Source organism: Maniola jurtina, chromosome 27, assembly GCF_905333055.1.
Source record: "Maniola jurtina chromosome 27, ilManJurt1.1, whole genome shotgun sequence".
NCBI classification, from domain to species: Eukaryota; Metazoa; Arthropoda; class Insecta; order Lepidoptera; family Nymphalidae; genus Maniola; species Maniola jurtina.
In genome coordinates this window covers 3,099,191-3,119,690 of record NC_060055.1, presented here as the reverse complement: position 1 = coordinate 3,119,690, position 20,500 = coordinate 3,099,191, and the positions used below count along the sequence as shown (strand labels likewise).

The 20,500-nt window shown below is 36.4% G+C and overlaps 1 protein-coding gene across 3 annotated transcripts in view; it reads right to left on the bottom strand.

Moving 5' to 3' along the window:
• LOC123879042 (homeotic protein distal-less) overlaps nt 1-20,254 on the bottom strand; it is a 214,026-nt gene extending 193,772 nt beyond the window's left edge. For all 3 annotated transcript variants that reach the window (XM_045926550.1, XM_045926548.1, XM_045926549.1), the window contains exon 1: nt 19,550-20,254. The gene's annotated coding sequence lies outside the window, so the exon portion shown is untranslated. The remainder of the gene's footprint in view (nt 1-19,549) is intronic.
• Between the last annotated feature and the right edge of the window lie 246 nt (nt 20,255-20,500).

Genomic DNA, 20,500 nt, shown 5'->3' with positions numbered 1-20,500 from the left:
ACGATTAATTTGATTATTTTATTAACTCCCGACCCAAAAAGAGGAGTGTTATAAGTTTGACGTGTGTATCTGTGTATCTGCCTGTTGCATCGTAGATCATAAACTAATGAACCGATTTTAATTTAGTTTTTTTTGTTTGAAAGGTGGCTTGATCGAAAGTGTTCTTAGCTATAATCCAAGAAAATCGGTTCAGCCGTTTGAAAGTTATCAGCTCTTTTCTAGTTACTGTAACTTTCACTTGTCGAGGGTGTTATAAATCTTTAATTTACACTTGCTTGCTCACGACAAAACTTTTTTATTCGGATACAAGTCAGCCCTTGACTGCAATCTCATAGTGAGCCGGCAATGCGTTGATTATGATGATGATGACGCTCACATGACCCTCATTGCAGTTATCAGTGCCAAAATGGCGAAAATAAAGTTACATCAAAAACAAGTCGGCAATCGCAGGTCCAGCGTACATAGTAGAGGTCAGTGAGCTACTTGTTGAGTGCGAGAAATGTCATGATATGGATTATGGACGTCATTTTAGATATTGTGGGAAAGCTCCCTTATGGGTTTTCACTGGGAAAATTATAGATTATGACGTCATAATTTGTCTTCCGCAATACAGTCGTTGAACAGTTTAACTCCATGGCTTTAAAGTTATTGTATCTCTAGTACACTGAAATTATGTTCTAACTTTTATACAGCTTAGAATCAATCAATCATATAAGTTTCATTGTAGTAAGACTCAACATCAAGTAAGAACCTTCGTCATTTTATAATTTCTGAAAGTTTCTCTGCGTATTTTCAGGAGGACAATGAGGAACGATCAGCGACTATGAAGTTTGGATCATGGTAGTTTTAGATGTTAAGTCAAAGTATACCAAAGTCTAATTTTTAACCACCGACCCAAAGAGAGGGGTATTATAAGTTTGACGTGTGTATCTGTGTATCTGTCTGTGGCATCGTAGCTCCTAAACTAATGAACCGATTTTAATTTAGTTTTTTTTGTTTGAAAGGTGGCTTGATCGAGAGTAGCTTAGCTATATAATTATAATCCAAGAAAATCGGTTCAGCCGTTTGAAAGTTATCAGTCGTGTAAAAACATAAATCCACGCGGACGAAGTCGCAGAAATAAACTAGATATATATATACCTTACGTTATAAATCCAAACCATATAAATGCGATGATATTAAGCGGCTGGCGGGAAGTGGCTGGATGAGGAAGGCTGAGGACCGGGTGTGGCGGCGCTCTATAGGCAAGGCCTATGTCCAGCAGTGGACGTCCACAGGCTGATGATGATGATGATGATGATGATAAATGCGATATATTTCTGTTTCTAGCGTCTGATTAATGACCACTGCTCGCTTTTAAATCTTTATTCATTGGACATTAACACTAGAAACGCATCAATTTGCGGTTTCTAGCTGAAAAATGAAAAATGGATTAAGGTAGTGTTCCGAGAATCATTTTTATTTTGTTTACTTGCTTATGCCCGCGATTTCGTCCGCGTGGACTTGACTTTCAACCCCTATTTTTAACCCCCGACCCAAAACGAGGGGTGTTATAAGTTTGACGTGTGTATCTGTGTGTCTGTGTATCTGTGTATCTGTCTGTGGCATCGTAGCGCCTAAACGAATGAACCGATTTTAATTTAGTTTTTTTTGTTTGAAAGGTGGCTTGATCGAGAGTGTTCTTAGCTATGATCCAAGAAAATCGGTTCAGCCGTTTGAAAGTTATCAGCTCTTTTCTAGTTTTCTTGTAGAAAAGAAGGTTAGATAACCCTTATGCTCATAATATTCAAGTGTCAATTGACAAATGTCAAGCTGTCAAGATGGACGTTGCCTAGATATACATAATTATTTATTTGAAAATGATGTTTTGGAAAACTCAGATACTTTGGATCCATCGATGTATGGATCGTAGGCGCGGAATAGTCAAAGAAAGTCGGTTCAGCCGTTCGAAAGTTATCAGCTCTTTTCTAGTTACTGTAACCTTCACTGGTCGGGGGTGTTGAAAATTTTTAATTTACACTTGTACCCTTTTAGTAGCATGCAACATGCACCGCCCGCCCTCCCACTGATAAAGATGCAGGAAAAGTGGGAGGGCGGGCGGTGCATGTCGCATGCTGCATGTTGCACCATGCAGATTTCTTTGTTTTGGCGGATTATAGCAAATTAACAGGGCTCTCTCCGTCACTCGCTTCATACAATCGTAGTTCCGATTTCATTTGAATATTAAGCAACCAAAGTCCGTGAGCAGACATATTCTAGAAACTAATATCTGTGCCTGTGGTGTTTTAGATTTTTCTAAAAATATGTAGTTTTAAAATTAGAGGGGCTCAAAGATTTGGATGTGAATTTTTAAGACCGCGTAACTTTGAAACCGGATATTTTAACGGAAATCTGGAAAACCACAGGCATAGATATTAGTTCCAGAAACGTCTCTACAAAATTCCATTGAGTATGATTGGTTAGTATTCCAATGAGAGACGAACTACGTTTGTATGGAGCGAGTGACGGAGAGACCTCTCTTAAGTTGCAGTTAAAACAAGACGGATTTATGCCAGCGGTATAACGCTGTCTCGTTTTAACAGTGTCTTAAGTGTGAGCTAAGTCAAAGTGCGCTCTATAGATCTCAGCCTAAGAAAACAATTGGTAAGAAAACACTTGGTAAGAAAACACTTGGTAAGAAAACACTTGGTAAGAAAACACTTGGTAAAAAAACACTCGGTAAGAAAACACTTGGCGGTATGTGTTTTTGCCTCTAGTGAATCGCAACAGCACTGCTATAGATTAAACGTATGACAAAATAAAAGTAGGTACGTACAAGTATAATGTATACAATCATTAATCATGATTTAGGCAATTACTCTTCTTCTCTGTCAGTTAACTAACATTGGGACCAATTAAAACATGAACGAATTGTAAATGTGAATCTACTAATTACTTTGCTTTAGTAGCCAGTATATAATCGTCAAAGTAAAGTAAACATTATAACTTCGATACTTTATAAAAGCTGAAAGTTTCTCTTCGTATTGTCCCCAACACGGGGAGGGTCGATCAATGACTATCGAGTTTGGATCATGGTGGTTTTTAACCCCCGACTCAAAAAGAGGGGTGTTATAAGTTTGACGTGTGTATCTGTGTATCTGTCTGTGGCATCGTAGCTCCTAAACTAATGAAAACACTCGGTATAGTTATCTTAATTTGAACTTTCAATTTTATTTTCCTCCAGTTTTCCCTCTTTTTAGGGATCCGTACCTCAAAAAAACGGAACCCTTATAGGATCACTTTGTTGTCTGTCTGTCCATCAGTTGCGTCTGTAAAGAAAACCTATAGAGTACTTCCCGTTAACCTAGAATCATGAAATTTGGCAGGTAGGTACATACTTAGGTCTTATAGCACAAGTTAATGATAGAATCCGAAAACCGCCAACCGTTTTTGATTTATCGTGCAAAATGCAAGAAAATTATACATATTTGAATACGGAACCCTCAGTGCGCGAGTTTGACACGCACTTGGCCGGTTTTTTAATTAAAATTAAAATAGTTTTCCAATTTTTTACATCACAATTGGGCCGCTACAATACACCATTACCAATTCCCATGTCTATAGGTTTAATACCTAGTTGCTGAAATAATCGACGGAGAAAGTCGCACCCATCAGGGTTCCATTTTTACCATTTTGGTACGGAACCCGAAAACTGAACGAATCCTATTATGAGTATTGCTAATGCAGTCAAGCAGCTGCACAAAGTCATTGAGAATTTTACGAGCAAAACGTTGGAAATTTTACTGCAACAGTAAATCTGCGTAGTTGTACTTTCACGGATTAATAAAAATATCAGCAATAGTAAAAGTTGATATGATAATATTTAAACCAATTAACAACTTTAAAAAAACCGGCCAAGTGCGAGTCAGACTCGCGCACCGAGGGTTCCATACTCGGGTATTTTTCCGACATTTTGAATGATTAATAAAAAACTATTATGCATAAAAATAAATAAAAATCTGCTTTTAGAATGTACAAGTAGAGTTCTTTCATATGTTACCCCATTTGGTATAGTCACCTTACTTTGAAAATTGAAAACTATTTGTTCATGAACATATTTTTTTTGTGATGTAACCACAAATTCATGGTTTTCGGATTTTTTTCTCAACTTGTGCTATAAGACCTACCTACTTGCCAAATTTTATGATTTTAGGTCAACGGGACATACCTACCCTACAGTTTTTACCCGACTGCGGCAAAGCCAAAAGGAAGGGTTATGATTTTAGCAGTCTATGTATGTATGTATGTATGTATGTTTGTATCCAGATTCTGTGTTCCACCGTAGAGCCTAAACTACTGGGCCGATTTTGATGAATGAGGTGTCAAACGATTTGTCGTGAAGGCCCGGGTGACATAATAGGCTTCATTTTATACGAAAAAAATTGACTTAACGGATGTTACGTGAAAAAAGTGGGGGTCTCCAATTTTTTTTCTTGCTATTGTATCGAGTGTGGTGTCAAATGAAAGAAGAGAAAATTCTGAGTTCATGAATATGAATTTACTACTACATTAAAATATACCAAGCGACAGAAAAACAATTTTAATATAATATTTCAGCGTTTATTAAGACGATCGCAGTCGGGTTTGAGTTTTCAACTTTATCTTGTTGATTTCCTTGACGGGTCTTGACAAACAAGAGTTCTGCGACTTCCTTTATTCTCTTGAGATATGGACCCCTAAAAAATACCTCTCAGGACTCAGAGCGCGATTTAAAACCAAATAACTCGAAATCTACATACATAAAATGTCGAATAAGTTAATTTCATTCGCTATAAACCGTAATGAGTATGAAAGAATACGTTTTTTGTCAGTCAAGATATCTAAGATCACTATCTCACGCGACGGGACGGCGGGACAAACTAAGAATTAAGAGGGGTCTCTCCGTCGCTCGCTCCATACAAACGTAGTTCGTCTCTCATTGGAATACTAACCAATCATACTCAATGGAATTTTGTAGAAACGTTCCGGGAATTAATATCTATGCCTGTGGTTTTCCAGATTTCCGTTAAAATATTCGGTTTCAAAGTTACGCGGTCTTAAAAATTCACATAGAAATCTTTGAGCCCCTGTAGTTTTAAAACTACATATTTTTAGAAAAATCTATAAGACCACAGGCACAGATATTAGTTTCTAGAATGTGTCTGCGCATGGACTTTGGTTGATTAACATTCAAATGAAATTGGGACTACGATTGTGTGGAGTAAGTGACGGAGAGAGCACTGTTAGTGCTCCGTGTACTTAGTTTATTCACTAGATATACTTTTACTAACAAACCAATTAAATTATGGACATGTCCATTTCTAAATTGACTTGTGAAATGCAACCGAAGTGAACACACCAGTTATTTCTGTCAAGAAAACCTATAGGGTGCTTCCCGTTGAACTAGAATCACGAAATTTCGCAGGTAGGTAGGTCTTATAGCACAAGTAAAGGAATAAATCCGAAAACCGCGAATTTGTGGTTTCATCGCAGAAAAAAAAATGTGTTTCAATTTTCAAAGTAAGATAACTATTCCAAGTGGGGTATCATATATGAAAGAGCTTTCTTTACCTTTATATTCTAAAACAGATTTATTTTTATTTTTATGCATAATAGTTTTTGATTTATCGTGCAAAATGTCGGAAAAATACCCAAATACGTAACCCTCAGTGCGCGAGTCTGACTCGCACTTGGCCGGTTTCTTTCTATCGAGGAAATTTTACCTATCCTATTTTAATTCTATTAGAAAGAAAAAGATTAAAGACCCAAAATAGAAATTTTGAAACATTAAACTTATTTCAATAGGTACAAGTTACAACTAAAAAAGTAAAAGTAATACATATACTTACCTGCCTAAAATTTTCAAATAAAAAGTCGCAGTGATACAGGTATAGGCCGTTGTGTAGGTTTTCCTTTTCCTTAATAATATTCAAAGGTCTGAAAAACGCACTGTTTAGGTACCTACGATGGTAACAAATATCTTTCCCATGAAGAAAAAGGAAACTCTGACTAACAAAGCTGTACATGGTCTTTGATCACTGCCTGATTTAAAAGTTATCACACTAATGTGATAAAGGCGAAAGTTTGTGTATGTGTGTCATGTGTGTATGTTTGTTACTCCTTCACGCAAAAACTACTGGACGGATTGTGTTATTTAGAATGGAGATAGATTATACCCTGGGCATAGGCTACTTTTTATCTCGGATAATCAAAGAGTTTCCACGAGATTTTTAAAAAACCTACATCCACGCGAACTAAGTCGCGGGCATCAGCTAGTAAAAAAATATAAGGATAAAGAAAAAAAATAGCGTCCTGTCATTTAAGCATTTTTTATTCACAAAAGGAAATTTTGTCGCATGAAAATACACAAAACCCGTTAATAATTCATCAACAATTAAACGTACCGACGCCACTCGATTGAATTATAGAGACGTCTCAATCCGAATAATACAATGCAGTTTATATCTGCAATTACTGTACACCATGTATGGCTAATACGACAAGATGGCGTCTACGTTTGACTTTTGATTAATTGACGTTTGTATGTCAAAATTCGCGCCATTTTTGATTTTTCTTTTTAATAAAAAGTTAAGCGCTTTTTTTTAAATAATAATGTTGCGTCTTATGCCTAATTCCCTTGTTCCATTTTTTATTTGTGACAAGTGTAAATTAAAAATTTAAAAGACTGCACCCGACAAGTGAAGGTTACAGTAACTAGAAAAGAGCTGATAACTTTCAAACTGCTGAACCGATTTTCTTGGATTTAGCTAAGAACACTTTCGATCAAGCCACCTTTCAAATAAAAAAAAAACTAAATTAAAATCGGTTCATTAGTGTAGGAGCTACGATGCCACAGACAGATACACACATAAACACGTCAAACTTATAAAACCTCTCATTTTGGGTCGGGGGTTAAAAAATTAAAACTTCCACAATTATTTATTTTTCTTACAAGAAAAACTTTTGTGCCTTTTTTTATTCATTTACAAGTTAACCCTTGACTGTAATCTCACCTGGCGGTAAGAGATGATGCAGTCTAAGATGGAAGCGGGCTAACTTAGAAGGGGTATGCAGTTTTCGTTAAACCCATAATCCGTTGGTTTGTGGGGTGGTAACTAGCCACGGCGGAAGCCTCCCACCACTTACCTACGTCTTAAAAGATTACCTCTTGTGCTCATAAAAATTAAGTGATAACTTGCATCCTGGAGACGGGCATAGGCTAAGTTAATCCCGGTAAAAAAAACAGTTCCCACGGGATTAAAAAAATACCATATAAAATAATTACTAGGTCAGCAAGTTTACACAATTGGTCGGTAGGAAAATAATAAAGTCATGATCAGCCAACAATTATTAAAACTAGACGATGCCTGCGACTTCGTCCGCATAAATTAAGGTTTTTCTCTAAATCCCGTGGGAACTCTTTGAATTTCCGGGATGAAAAGTAGCCTATGTCCATCCCCGGGATGTATGCTAACCTTTCGTCAAAATCAGTTAAACTGTTGGGCCGTGAAAAGCTAGCAACAGACAGACAGACACTTTCGCATTTATAATATTATATGGTATGGATGATTTTATTAACTAAGATAAATAATAAATATTCCTCTGGCAACTGTTTTCTAACAGGATCTGTTAAAACGAAGATAAGTAATTAGCTACTTACTCCTTACTTGCTAAGTACTTATACTGCTTAAGTAGTCTAAGTAGGCAGATAAGATCACTTTGCGCTATTTTTGCAATCGACCAGCTGTTATTTTGCCAGGTGCCCGATTTATGCATAAAATACTTTAATATGAGACTGTTTCCACGTTAAATCCGATCCGATATTAACATCAGACGCTGAGAAGAGGCTTTAAGAGCGGTTACGCACTCAACCGATCACAGTCCGTGGAAATACGGATATAAAAAAACTCGGTAGAATAGAATAGAATAAGTAGATTTTTATTCAAATGGACTTTTACAAGTGCTTTTGAGTCGTCAAATAATTTACCACTGGTTCGGAATGCCGTTCCTACCGAGAAGAACCAGCAAGAAACTCGGCGGTTGCTCTTTTCAATTCTTCAATTTACAATAATATTCCGAACTCGGATATTGCTTACGCACTCCGATCTCTGATCTAAATCTAAGCTAATCAGTGGAAATCTTTGAGGATTTCGTCTGTGTTGGTGTTAGCTGGCGAGCGTGCTCTGCCTTTTTGGAGTGTTTTTTTTTTGTTAAAACTGACTGGAAAGCGCTCTAAGGGGGTGCCGTGCGTGTGTCAGCGAGCGCCGGCACAGACGGGGTCCATACTTGTATAGTTTAACTAACTTGTTACAAATAACTACAAACTTGACATTGGCTAATCTTTTTAAAGCCAGACAAGAAAGAAAAAAAAAAAGGAAATCTTTGACATATCTACGTCATACGTCCGATTTGAATCCGAGGCACATCCGAGACATTCTCACGGATGACGGAGAGAACTCGGATGACGGAAGTCGGAGCTACTGCATAAGCTACCATACAAATAGTTCTATGACTACTTCGGAACGTATTTTCACGGATTCGGATCGGATGCAGTGCGCAATCGCTCTAACAGATCTTTAAAATGAAAAAGATCGATATTTGGACTAGACCACTCAATAGTGAAACTCATTGAATTGGATTGGAGTGCATGATAACGCCTTGCGGACGATAGTAGAGACGTGAAGGAGCAACGAGGTCAAAAAATATAACATGCCAGGTAAGGCCAGTTATATTTTTCGAAAATTCAACAAACGTTCATTCTTTCATTGATATTTCTTTCGAAACCGTATTAAATTCTATTAAAACGTTAAGTTGTTAAGGATATCATGCCCTTAGTGCATTTTTCTAGGTTAATTATACTAACTTACTTATTCTTAGTTGAATTAATCGCTTTTCTATGGAACTTTTATTGGCGCAGGAACTGGCAGATGGACGTAGTTGAAGTATTTGACCCCTTTAACAGGGCTCTCTCCGTCACTCGTTTCATACAATCGTAGTTCCAATTTCATTTGAATATTAAGCAACCAAAGTCCATGAAATTTTGTAGACATATTCTAGAAACTAATATCTGTGTCTGTGGTGTTTTAGATTTTTCTAAAAATATGTAGTTTTAAAATTACAGGGGCTCAAAGATTTGTATGAAAATTTTTAAGACCGCGTAACTTTGAAACCGAATATTTTAACAGAAATCTGGAAAACCACAGACATAGATATTAGTTTCTAGAATATGTCTGCAAAATTTAATGGACTTTGCTTGCTTAATATTCAAATGAAATTGGAACTACGATTGTATGAAACGAGTGACGGAGAGAGCCCTCTTAAAATTGTTTTCTTCGTTTTTAGGGTTCCGTAACCAAAGGGTAAAACGAAGCTCTATTAATATCACTTTGCAGTTTGTCCGTCTGTCTGTCTGTCCGCGTGTCACGGGTCTCTGGCTCGTAGATGAAATTAGTTACAAAACTAAAACTTTAGTAATTGGTGTATAACGTTGACCTCAAAACCGAATGTTGAATTAAAAATTTAATTAAATGATTTTTCAGTGGGGCTCCTTGAAAAAATGAAAAAGGAGTCGAATTTTTTATCCCTAGCAAGGTAAAAAAAAATATTAATTGACTAGAGCTCATTAACATTAAGTTTTTCATTCTTTTCTATCTTAAAAAATAAAGAAATGGAGGGCCGCGAAGTTGTCAATTTTAGACCGTATTTGTGAGGGGGCTATCTCAAAAACTAAGTAGGTATAAGGTAGGAATATTAAATGTTAGTATATTATGTAGCTTAGGTATACTATATTTAAACATATAGAGCCTCAATAGCTCAACCGGTAAAGGAATGGACTGAAAACCGAAAGGTCGACGCGACGTTTCAAACCCCGCCCGTTGCACTATTGTCGTACCTACTCCTAGCACAAGCCTGACGCTTAGTTGGAGAGGAAAGGGGAATATTAGTCATTTAACATGGCTAATATTCTTTATATAAAAAAAAAACAACAAATACCGAAAACAATGTCTCTTAAAGTAGTTTGTAACCTATATGACCATACCATAATTATCTATGTACGGAACCCTAAGACTCTCACTTGGCCGGTTTTTATGTACTAGGTAGGCATCAGGGGATAGTAATTGTAGCTACTGTATTACAACCCTCAAGCGATACGATAGTTTCTTATCGTATTTAGTCGATGTAAGCCTGACCTGCGCGCAAATTCGCAGTTTCGTGGCCAAAGCGAATTACGTCTACCAAAATCCATATTTCTGTACGTACTAATCCATACTAATATTATAAATGCGAAAGTGTGTCTGTCTGTCTGTCTGCTACGCTTTCACGGCTCAACCGCTGAACCGATTTAACGAAATTTTGTACAGACTTAGGATACATTCCGGGGAAGGGCATAGGCTACTTTTTTCCCCGGAAAAAATAACAGTTCCCGCGGGATTCCTAAAGACTCATCCGCTTGACCGATTCGTATGAGGTACCGAGATAGCTTGCGTCCCTGTAATTGACATTGGCAACTTTTTATCCCGTAAAATCAAACAGTTTCCACGGGATCTTTAAAAACCTTAATCCATGCGGACGAAGTCGCGGGCATCCTCTAGTTTTATTATAACTGCAAAGTGTGGCTACTACGTTTTCACAGCTGAGCGGTGTAACCGACTTTGACGACATTTGTGCATCCCGGGGACAGACTTTATTATGTCCCGCGAAATCAAATAGTTCCCGCGGGTTCTAAAAAAAAATTAAAGCAAAGAGGACAAAATCGTGGGCAGGACTTCATCTGTGTTGGTGTTGGCTGGCGGGCGTTATCTGCCTTTTTGGAGTGTTTTTTTTTTGTTAAAACTGACTGAAAAGCGCTCTAAGGCGGTGCCGTGCGTATGTCGGCGAGCGCCGGCACAGACGGGGTCCATACTTGTATAGTTTAACTAACTTGTTACAAATAACAGTGGTAGATAGATGATTTTGACGATTCAAAAGTAGGTAGGTACCTATTTGTAAAAGTTTTTTTTTAATTTGCACCACAAAGTTTGCAACAATAAAGAGAAAAAAAAAAGAAAAATTGGACAGGAAAACACTTAGCTCTATAAGAGATCTTTAGTGTCTAGGTGGTCTCTAGTCTCTACCAGTGACCCTTGGCAGTGCGAGAGTTTGTAAAGGGAGTAGAATAGACTTTACTTATTTTTACACAATAAACCAGGTTTACATAAGTGAATACAAGATAAAGTTGAAAACTAAAACCCGACTGCGATCGTCTTAATAAACGCTGAAATATTAGAGTAAAATTGTTTTTTTGTCGCTTGGTATATTTTGATGTTATTGTACATTTATATACATGAGCTCAAAATTTTCTCCCCTTTCATTTGACATCCCACTCGATACAATAACAAAAAAAAATTTGGAGACCTCCACTTTTTTTGATGTAACATCCGTTAGGTCAATTTTTTTCGTATAAAATATAGCCTATATGTCACCCCGACTTTTACAACGAATCAATTGACTCCTCATTCATCAAAATCGGCCCAGTAGTTTAAGCACTACGGTGGAACACACAGAATCTGGATACAAACATACATAGGTACATACATACATAGATTGCTAAAATCATAACCCTTACTTTTGGCTTTTCCGCAGTCGGGTAAAAAGGTAGGTTCAGAGATACTTTTGAACTGCACAACTATTATGTGTTTTGAAATTCAAATTATTAAGCTAACATTCAAACTCTCAAAACTTGATCTAGTTTTACAACCCAATAAACACGGTTTAAAATTCAAAACTTAACCGATTAAAAGATAACCCATAAGCGATTTTATTACAGCAATTATATTCCTAAAATACCGCTTTACACTAAAGAGTCGAGTTTGAACGCAAATCGATAGTAATTATTAATTTATGGAGTATGTATACCTAGCTACTTGGTGTGGTGTCTAGTAGAGATGGGTGATTTCACAGGTTGCATGTGAAAAATCACGTAAAAAGAATTTCATATGTAACACTAGCTATCACACTAATATTATAAAGGCGAAAGTTTGTGTGTATGTTTGTTTGTATGTTTGTTACTCCTTCACACAAAAACTACTTGATGGATTGTGCTGTTTGGAATGGAGATAGATTATTCTCTGGATTAGCGCATAGGCTAATTTTATCTCGGAAAATCAATGAGTTCGCACGGGATTTTTAAAAACCTATATCCACGCGAACTAAATCGCAGGCATCTTTACTGAGCCAAATTTACTGTCCGCAAAAAATTATCTGTGAAAATCACTGAAGAGAAATAATGATTTCATCAAATGAAAATGATTTAAAAGTAGCAATAACCCCCATCTCTAATGTGCCTACCTACTTTGTGAACTGACCAGTAATAATAAATTAACATCGACATGACAGTATTATGGGGGAATGAACTTTGCTGATATTTTTTTATCTATTCTATGAAAAATTGGCGCCTAGCCACAGTAGTTTTAAGACTGCCGCCCTGCGCCATTTTAGCTCATTTTTCAGCCAATTTTTAACGCCCGACCCAAAAAGTTGGGTGTTATAAGTTTGACGTGTGCATCTGTGTATCTGTCTGTGGCATCGTAGCGCCTAAACTAATGAACCGATTTTAATTTAGCTTTTTGTTTGAAAGGTGGCTTAATCAAGAGTGTTCTTAGCTACAATCCGAGAAAATCGGTTCAGCCGTTTGAAAGTTATCAACTCTTTTCTAGTCACTGTAACCTTCACTTGTCGGGGGTGTTATCAATTTTTAACTTACACTTGTTAAAATTGCTATTAAGAAGATGGCAGCTTATGCCACAGCAAGCTACCATATCCATAGCCTCGATAGCTCAGCGATTGAAGAGCGGACTGAATTCCGAAAGGTCGGCGGTTCAAACCCTACCCGTTGCAATATTGTCGTACCCACTCCTGGCACAAGAGGGGAAAGGGGAGTATTAGTCATGATTAGCATGGCTAATATTCTTTATATTAAAAAAAATCCCACCCAAGGTCAGGCAGGTAGGTATATCTTATAGGTATTGGTACAATGATGACTTATGGTGGTATTTGGGAATCTATATGAAGAAAGGTAGATCCAGCCGATTTTCTTTTCGATTTTTGGCTTTGTACTTGATCACAATCTGATTTGAGGCAATAGGAAGCAAAAAGTTATCGAAGACAAATTTTTGCCGTGTTTCGATTTCAATTACTGATGATAAGATAAGATAAAGAGTAAATGCAATGTCTGAGATGGCACATGATTACCTGGAAGAGGCATTTTTATGGGCGAATTTTATAGGACTTTATTTTTTTTCGTCTTTCGACTAAAATACTTTGTGGTTTGCCCGTACATGGTAGTGGTAACTTGGATGAAGTATGGCATGAGTGACTGGCCGACTGACATATTATGTTGGATAGCAAGCGTTACTTTGTCCGCCAAAGACTTTGGCGAAAGTCCGCCAAGACAGACAAAGCGAATGGAGTATCCGCGTTTTTGGAGTCTAAAGCCATATTTGCTGCAGCGAGGGTCCAAGACTTCTTCGTCATGCTCTGAGTGAGGACTTCTGGGAAAAACTGAAACCCAGTACTAACTATCTTGTGTGCTGTTATCGAGGATCGAAGAATTTTCTATTCTAATTCTAACCAAGAATATATTTGGTTATTTAAGATATTGAGAGGCTACTGTAAGAATATCTATTTCTTTTTTCTCTTGAAGAGAATCGTGTAGTTCTAAATTATGAATTGCGCGTACCTATTGTCCTTTCAAGTGATACAAAAATATAATATAGGTACTTATGACAACTGCTGGGGTATATCTTTAACAGGGCTCTCTCCGTCACTTACTCCATACAATCGTAGAACCAATTTCATTTGAATATTAAGCAACCAAAGTCCATGAAATTTTGCAGACATATTCTATAATATCTGTGCCTGTGTTGTATTAGATTTTTCTAAAAATATGTAGTTTTAAAATTACAGGGGCTCAAAGATTTGTATGTGAATTTTTAAGAGCGCGTAACTTTGAAACCGAATATTTTACCGGAAATCTGGAAAACCACAGGCATATATTAGTTCCCGGAACGTTTTTACAAAATTCCATTGAGTATGATTGGTTAGTATTCCAATGAGAGACGAACTATGTTTGTATGGAGCGAGTGACGGAGAGACCCCTCTTAACTAGTTTATAAATAGGCATTTCAGATGTCTAGGTGTATGGAATCCAAGGTAGGTAAAAAAATACAGGTTAAAAAACATAGTCAATGATTTATTATTTACAATACGGTAAGTACAAAGGTATTAGATTTATTTTTCTTACTACCGTAACTTAGGTAAATATACCTAGTAAGTTACCTATACCTACTTAAATTTTTTTTTACTTTCAGGTAAAAATAAAATAAAATCATAAGTTATTACCCATTTCTTTTAATTAGGTAACATAACTAAGTTATCCTGTCTAGAAAGAATGTAAAGAGTAGGAATCTACGTAATGCAGCCTTTAATTTCTGAAAAATTACCCTTGATAATAATTTAATTTGCCTTCTTTTATTAATTAAGGTATAATATTTAATTTGGTTGCATACCTACCTAGTTAAATAATAAAATTATTAAAGCAAATATAAAAAATAAGTGCACCACAATTGCGTTAAAATAAATGGGACAAAAAGAAAAAAAAAATGGGCATTAGAAATGTAATAAAATTGTGTTGATTAACAGAGCTCTCTCCGTCACTTACTCCATACAATCGTAGTTCCCATTTCATTTGAATATTAAGCAACCAAAGTCCATGAAATTTTGCAGACATAGTCTAGAAACTAATATCTGTGTCTGTGGTGTTTTAGATTTTTCTAAAAATATGTAGTTTTAAAATTACAGGGGCTCAAAGATTTGTATTTTTCTTTAAAAAAAGGCCCAACTTTGTGCTCGTTTTTCTAGACAACGAAGCAATTTAATGAAATTTGGAAAAACCACAGACCTAGAAAATTTAATGAATATTATGTAGTAAAAAAATTATCGTTATATATTTTATATTGTTATAATTATGTGGGAACTACGAAAACCAGAAATTACACCCAGAAATCTTGAAAATTCCGTGCTGTCTCGATTTGTGCAAGCGGGGTGGTGAAGTGCGGGGGACGACACGTGAAACTGACAGAAACTGACAGTCTAAACACACGGGCCACATTTAGACTGCACCCAACTCCAAACTTGTCGATAGGTCTAACTAAATACACTGGTACATTTCAACTTGCGTTAGACGTATGCGTTACCTACTCAGACGTTGCCTGTAGATAAAAATATGTCTCATGTTTGCTGGCAATAGCGCATGCATCAAACCTTGCAAGTTGCAACTCTCTTGCAACCTATTCCTCACGCAATACGCACAGCTTTAATATTATAATTTTTGACAATGTATACTATATGTAATGCCATATCACAGGTCACTCTCTGATTTATTGCTAACAATTTACTTCCAAATGCAAAGAAATCTAAGTGTGTTGAATTCACACTGCCCAATACCAGGACCTTAAATGACATAAATTCATTGATAAATAATCATATGTTGAAAATAAAGGAGAACCCCGTGTTTCTCGGTATAATGTTAGATGCAAAGCTTCTATGGAACACCCACATATCAACACTTGATGGTAAACTCAGCTCTGCTGCTTACACTGTTAGAAAAATTCGACAGGTACTGACGTGGAAACTGCAAAAATTGTATATTTTGCTTATTTTCACTGTATTATGTCTTACGGACTCTTGCTATGAGATAAAGCGGTAGATATTGAGAAAAAAATGTATTACAGAAAAGGACAGGACGTGCAATTTATAATTTAAAACCGCGCGCTGCCATACAATAAAAATATAAGGAAATAAGTACCTTATCTATTATCTTATAGTAGCTTCTAAATATATTTACAACTAGCTAATGCCCGCAGCTTCGCTCGCGTGGATTTAGGTTTTTAAAAATCCCGATCCTTTCATTTCCCAGAACAAAAGTTGCCTCTCCGTAATAGCCCGTCCCCGGGATGCAACTTGTTTCTGTATCACGTAAGAATATTTAAACGGATGATCCTTTTCAAATCCCGAGGGATCACCAGGATTTAGGAATGCAATTTCTTACAGCATCAGGGTTGAGGTCAACGACAAAGTGTTTACTTGGTATAGATACCTTCAATATCAATTAATAATCGACACTTTTTAAATCCCATTAGCTTTAGTAGTCAGGTCCCCTGCAACATCAGGGTTGAGGAGTTGGAATCCAAATTTTTTATTGAACAATGTCGCAAACTTTCTTTATCGATTAAAAAAACTACCCAAAATTACGCAGTTAGGTTACCTGCCAAATTTCATGGTTTTGAGTCAACGGGAAGTACCCTAGAGGTTTTCTTGACACACACGACAGACAGAGAGATAGACAACAAAGTGATCCTATAAGAGTTCCGTTTTTCATTTTGAGGTACGAAACCCTAGAAAACGTAGGATCGGCATTCCGAACCAGGGGTAAATTTTTCTGACCATCCAAAAACACTTTGAAGTTTACCTAAAAGTTTACAGGAATAAAAATTTATCATTGTATTCCATATATAATATCTATTATATACGACTAACATAATATGTATTATAAATTGTGTGCCGTTTGCATTCTCACTAGGTTCTCATTAAGTTTGTTTTATTTGGTTAAACTTTCTGGCATTTATATTGTTATGACGTTTAATTGGCAAACAGTCTGTTTATTGGCTGAAACTCAAAAATTCAGCCAATCACAACAAAGAAAATATTGTAATAATGATTGATGCAGCTTTCTGTAATTGAAAACAAAATATTTGACATTAACTTGAATGTGACAGTGTTTTCCGAATAGGGTTGCCAGAGGCCCCGTATTTTACTGGTTACCCCGTATTTCAGGATACAGAAACCTGTAATTATGAAAATAAAATACGGGGCAAATAAAACTAAATATTTTTAGGGTTCCGTAACTCAAAAGCAAAAAAGAACTCTTATAGGATCACTTCGTTGTCTGTCAGTCTATCAGTCTTTCCGTCTGTCCGTCTGTCCATCTGTCCTTCTATCCGTCTGTCATGTGTTCATGAACAAATATTAGTATTTTCAATTTTCAAAGTAAGATAACTACATATATCAAGTGGGTTATCATATGAAAGGGCTTTACCTGTTCATTCTAAAACAGATTTTTATTTATTTTTATGCATATTTTTTTAATGCATAACAGTTTTTGATTTCTCGAGTAAAATGTCGGAAAAAATACCCGAATACGGAACCCTCGGTGCGTGGGTCTGACTCGCACTTGGCCGGTTTTTTACAAATTCAGCAGGAGCTGGCTGGCGAAATCAGACACTGACGTTATGTCCAGTAGAAAGAATATTTTCCTTTTGCGGCAATGCGTAGCCGAAACCCACTCGATATTGATCATGGTCGTAGCCAAGGCGGCGGGGCTTGGTTTGAGGATGTAAGCCTTTTTTTATACAAGTTAGCCCGTGACTTTAATCTTTTCTAGTGGTAAGTGATGATGCAGTCTAATTTCTTGGCCGTTAGGGCCATACTAACCATATAACTAGCCATGACCGAAGCCTCCCACCAGACCAGAAATTTCGAAATGGCGACTGCGCCTGGGAAGCCGTCAAAAACCTAAGCCTAAAATAATACTTACACTATTTCTTGCATTTGCTTACCAATTTTTTTTTGGAAATATATCAAACATTTCGCGCACACTTCACTCGCGCTTTGAATTTCTATTACTTGGTGTAAACCCCGCAATTTCGTTTGCATGAATTTAGATTTTTAAAAATTCCGTGGGGGATTTTCCGGGCTAAAAAGCCGCCTAAAAAAAATGTCTGGGATGCAAGTTACCTCTGAATAGTAAGTACCAAAATTTTGGTAAAGAAGATGGGCCGTGAAAGGTTAACAAATAGATAGGCAAATAGATATACTGTCGTATTCGTAATATTAGTATGGATAGGAAGCTTTAAAAATAAAATCTTGCTATGGCTACACTCGTTTCCCTTTCATTTTAATTTTTTCTGTATTGAACCAAAAACACTTACGCTCACTGCGCTCGCGCTTTTTTATTGTTGTATTTTATCTCACTGTCAAATTGAAAGGCGAACTTCCACTAACCAGGTAATTAGCCCATAAAGTTGAGCGAATGTTTTTTTCCTCATGACAGGATTCAGTTCCGGCCCTAATAAAACCTCTCCCGCAATCGATTCCTGGCTACGGCCATAGTATTGATACTGTGAAGGTGGAATTACAAATTAAATGTAATTTTAAGTTGAAATGAGAAGATTGTATGCATGAAATGTATAACATTTTGCTTTACAACACTAAGAGTTTTTAAAAGCTATTTAAATAAATAAATCTTTTATTTAAAACCACATTGCAAACACAGTTCACCAATCAAGATACGGCAACATACAGAGAAAAAATACAAAACTTATAAATAAACTGAAATATCTAAATAGGCTTTCCATGCATTTCAGAGAGAAACACCGCCTATATATATATTCTTCAAATACTTCAAAATTTCAAATTTCTTCAAATCTAAACCCCGTATTTTTGATGGTGGTAGCCTGTAAATCAAAAAGAGCCAGGTGGCAACCCTACTTCGACCTAGACAGAATGAAAAATTGTTTTCATTACTCGGTATGCCTACTGCCATAGTGTGACAGAAAGTGTGACGGTAGTTGTGACCTCTGATTGGCCGACTCTCTTTCACTATTTGCTAAAATTGATGATTGCAACAACAATTTTTTCTTTTTTGTAATCGAAAACAGAACACGGACGTCAAACAGGTTGACTAATTGCAATCATTTCTGACCGGCTAACATTGTTCCGCTAGTGGCTCAAACTCACTGTCGCAGCAAGAACATGGTAAATTCAGCCAATCACAGCAATTTGAAATTTGGTTATCACAAATGTACCGATCTAGGAACCGAGAATGCACGAACCAGGGCAGATAGAGATAAGAACAATAATATCATACGTAGGAAATCGACGGGGGATCGTTGGCAAGGATAGCCTTAAAATAACACAAAAAATAATCCTTTTTGATTAATAGGTATATTGTTAAAAAAAACAAGTATTTTTTCTAGCATTATTTGATTTTTAATTACTTTTCAAATAAATACTAGGTTAATACTAAAAAAATAGTAGGTATAAGTTACTGTCGTTGATCATATCTTTATTTAATAAACAAAAAATACATATTTTTACTTTATATCAAACATTAATAGATACTTAGTAGGTACCTCCTTCAGAAATAATTTCCAATTAGAATCCTTTTAGGCCTAAGCTATGTAATAACTAAGTACAATGTACCTACATCATAAAATACCTAACTATCTAAATTTTATAATAGGTAAATACCTACGCACCTATACCTACCCATCCTCATATATTAGTATACAAAACACTATGATATAAAATACCAAACTCTACATTTTATTTTTGAAAATCTTAAAAAAAGTTTATTTGCAGTATCTGCCTAATCAAGTCTCTAGAATTAAAAAAAAAACAAAAAGGCGAAGATAAAAAAAAAGCTATAACTTACGGTTTGGTGTTGCCTTAAATTTGAAAACACAGCATCACTGTCACTTTTTGAAAATCACAATTACTGTTACAAATTTTAAAAAAAACACTTGTCTTTTCACTGGGAGGTACCTAGGTATCAAGAATTCCTTTTTTTTCTCAACTTATTTTTTTTACGCCTAAGTTAAATTTATTTAAAAACCGATTTTTGTTAATTCTTATTGGTAGAGTTTGAGTTAAAAAAATGATAGAGAAAAGAAAATCCGAATAAAGAACGCCACTGGGTGTGTGAAATCAAAATATGATTGACGGCAATTAGCGAGAGCGGGACAGAAATATAATTATAGATTAATTAACGATCCATAAACAATTTCGCAATTATAGAACACGTGGCGTCATTTTGTGCTGCGCGAAAACCGCCCGCGTTTCGACAATCACGTCACTGATGTCATTTTTGATCACAATCACAATCGGTCCGACCGAAATCCGCGATCACAGTCCTAATCGGTGATCATTTTCGAATCGCAGAAATCACTGACTATCAGCACACACTAAACTCGAATGATAACAGTCATCAGCTTTCGAAAAAACGGCGGATCGTCACTGACAGTTGGATGAAAAAAAAACCGAAGTACGCACACAAGCACAAATTTCTGTCCAATTAAAGGTAATGTTTGTAGATATTTTAATAGCGTTACCCCTCCGCAGTAACCCGACACAACCAACTCGCGATGGATTTAAACACTTAATGATCGGTTGAGGGAAATTGTCCGCGAAACGAACGGCCCAATGTATAGCGCTCTCGCTCTAATTAGTACGGATCTACGCCGCTTGTATGGGGGATCTGGCGCTACTGTCGCTCGTGAGGAGGGGCTTATTCAAAGGTGGAACGTTTTGTGGGCGGAGTTAACATTCGATTGGTGGACAAAGATGGCGCGATTTTTTCGTTTGTACGTGCGAAGCGTTTCGGTTG